A 3,535-nucleotide genomic window follows, 5' to 3' on the forward strand; every position below is an offset into this window, starting at 1 on the left:
TGGACTCCATGTTCCTTCATTCTGTGATCTTATCTGCAGAAGAATGGCAAATGTCTATGGAATAAAGCACCTACACCCAATGGAAATGGAAGGATAGGTTCATCAGTGTAGTTCTCCAGCCTCATACGAAGAGAGTTCATGCCAGCACTTTGACCTCCCTACCCAGCTCCTACTATCTCCTGAGATAGTCTCTAGGATTAGAGCTTTCAGAAAAGTTGTTCTTGCAACCAAGCCAAGCCTGATGCAGCTATCTGCAATGCGATGATTTCAAGGAAGAGGAAATACACATACACACACACACACACCATTCTATTGGGTGAAGATGGGCAAGTCAGAGACAATATCCACATCCAGGTCCAGACACTTCAGTACAAAGGATTTCAGGAGCTCTGTGGTCAGGGCATAATGGAACAGAGAATGGAATAGGGTTGCCACTGATAGTTCTAAACATAGTCTCTATGGCCACCTTGCAGAGACTTGAACCATTTTCTTAAATCACAGGTTTTTAACAAAAGGAGCTCTATGTGGAATCCAGTCCTGACTCCGAGGCTCATGTGACTCAGATGTCTCCTCTCTGTGTGACTCAGTTTTGCTTGAATGAAATGGAGATCATGAAAGCATCTGCTCTTCCTGCCTGGTGGGACCATCCAGAGAACATTGCAGTCATAGTGTGTGACTGTGATTTTCAATTGTGCATATGATAAGAATGGATAAATACCGAAGTTGGTTTGGAGGGTTTGTTTGGGAACCCCTTCCACTGTGGTTTACTATGGAGAAATTTCTCCATTTCTCATGCAAGAATCTTTGGGACAGAGAGCCCTGAACTCTTTACACAGTAGCCTATCTAGTGAGTTGTGTGTTTTTTAAATTCCTCTCTTCAAATCCCAGGACCAGAGTGCATACACATACACACACACAGACACACACAGACACACACACACACACACACACACCCTTCTCCCAGGAAATAGTGATGCCTAGGCTCTCAGCATTCTGTAGCCTTTGAAATGTTGAAAGTCTCCCTGACATGCTATCCTCAGCACTCCCTAGGGCTACATAACTATTATTTCGAAATCCATTTGTATTATTATATGTCGGGGAGGGGAGTCTTTTACATAGCATCATTTTTCCTGCTTGGTTTTGAAGCAAAGACTCTACAAATGGTACCTGGTTCGACACTGATCCATCTGCATTTGGTCAACTTCTAACTTTTGGTAGAGAAGGAATTAGTTCGTTGTTTGCTGGTGTGAGTTTTAAATTGTTTGTTGGTTTGTTTCTCTAACAATGAAGCTCCAGTCTTTTTTTTTTTTTCTATCACCACTTAGCTGGCTCACCCCAGAAAATGCAAATTTACATGGTATGCTAGTGGCTCATGTCTATAATCCTAACTCCATAGGAGGCTGGGAGCTGAGGATTGAGTTTCCAAGCCAGCCTGAGTAGAAAAATCCTAGGATACTCTTATTTCCAATTAACCAGCAAAGAGCCAAGAGGGGAAAAGTGGCTCAAGTGGTAAAACACCAGCCTTGATTAAAAAAAGAAATCTGGGGCTGGGAATATGGCCTAGTGGCAAGAGTGCTTGCCTCATATACATGAAGCCCAGGGTTCAATTCCCCAGCACCACATATATAGAAAATGGCCAGAAGTGGCGCTGTGGCTCAAGTGGCAGAGTGCTAGCCTTGAGTAAAAAGAAGCCAGGGACAGTGCTCAGGCCCTGAGTCCAAGCACCAGAACTGGCAAAAAAAAAAAAAAGAGAGAGAGAGAGAGAGAAATCCAAGCAAGAGCTCAAGGCCCTGAGCTCAAGCTCCATTACTGATATTTTTTTTATTTTTTTATTTTTTGGCCAGTCCTGGGGCTTGGACTCAGGGACTGAGTACTGTCCCTGGCTTCTTTTTACTCAAGGCTAGCACTCTGCCACTTGAGCCACAGCACCACTTCTGGCCATTATTCTGTATATGTGGTGCTGGGGAATTGAACCCAGGGCCTCATGTATACGAGGCAAGCACTCTTGCCACTAGGCCATATCCCCAGCCTTGATATTTTTAGAAACCCAAACAATAGCCAACCCAAAATTGTTTATAAATTCTGATTTTACCAGAACTTCACAACGCATCCCAAAGCCAAGCAAAGAAGCATTTTGGGTTGTGTACATTTTCATAAAAATAATCATTTTGCTATTATTAGTATTCTGATTGTCCTGATTCTTCTCCTAATAAGAATTTTCCTTAAGTAGACCAAGGATGTTGGACCTGTGGCGCAGTTGGTAGAGCACCAGCCAATAAACAAAAGTGTCGGGTACTGAGTTTGAGTCCCAGTCTCAGACCTAAAAATAAACAATAGTAGACTAAGAAATAGTTGAGTCTGTCAACTAAATTCATTTGCATTTTATCCTAAAAATGTACCATTTTCCTTTCCTGAAATTCAACTGAAAAAAAAACTCTTGTAAATAGTATCTATGAGTATTTGTGATTTTTCCAGTGAATAAAAGTGTTATGTTATCAAATGGAAAATTAGCATATAGAATCTTAATCACAGTATTCAAGTGGTTCTCTGTTAATTGTAGTATGTTTAGATAGAAATGAATTAACAGCCATTTTAACAGCTCAACCGTGAAACAGAGAAGGAGCTTACCAAACTTATTTTTAGAATAGTGATGGTGTATAGCAACGTGCTGCCTCATGTCCGTGACTTCTTTCAAGCTTATCTCCTTATCCTGTACTCTCATGTGCAAATAAGCTGGGAACCACTGTACGTGTCAATGTCACCCCTTCAGTTTTGAAACTATATTGTTTGTTTAAACGTAAACTGCTGTTTGCATGGAGATTATTCATCCCTCTAACTAGAATTAAGCTAATAAATTAACTGCAGTTGTGTTCACTCTGTTTTTTTTCCCCCTCAAGACTAATTAATAGGAAGCTCAAGATATTCTTTCTAGGCAAATACTCTATCACTTGAGCTGTGCCCCGTTAAGATACTTTTATCGTGATAATAATGCATACATGCATGCTTATACCTACTATTGTATATTGAAAATTAATCTAATTTAGCAAAAACAGATACCTTGGTCAGAATAAGAGGGAAAAAAATGATTCTGTAATGAAGCTATTTGAGAGTTTTCTTTCAGCACCCAACAATTAAAGTAAGTTGCTTCTCAAATTGAGGAAATCTAGGCACAGCCCTTCAGGCATGAAAACCAACTACAAGGACAACAGTGACACACGAGAGATGCTTAGAAAACTTAAGCACGCTTCTGCCAGAAAATGAAGGACCTAAAGTACATCCTCCCAATTAAACTATTATCTGTCTCTTAGGCTCAAGATGACACAGGGACACACACACACACACACACACACACACACACACACACACTTCAACAGGATATCAACTAGGACAGGCTTTTAAGAACATATAACTCGCTAAGCACTGGTGGCTCACACCTTGTAATCCTAGCTAATCAGGAGGATGAGATCTGAGGATGGCAATTCAAAGCCAGCCTGGGCAAAAAAGTCCAGGTAAGACACTTATCTCCAATTAACCA

Source organism: Perognathus longimembris, chromosome 6 (genome assembly GCF_023159225.1).
Source record: "Perognathus longimembris pacificus isolate PPM17 chromosome 6, ASM2315922v1, whole genome shotgun sequence".
In the NCBI taxonomy this organism is placed as follows: Eukaryota; Metazoa; Chordata; class Mammalia; order Rodentia; family Heteromyidae; genus Perognathus; species Perognathus longimembris.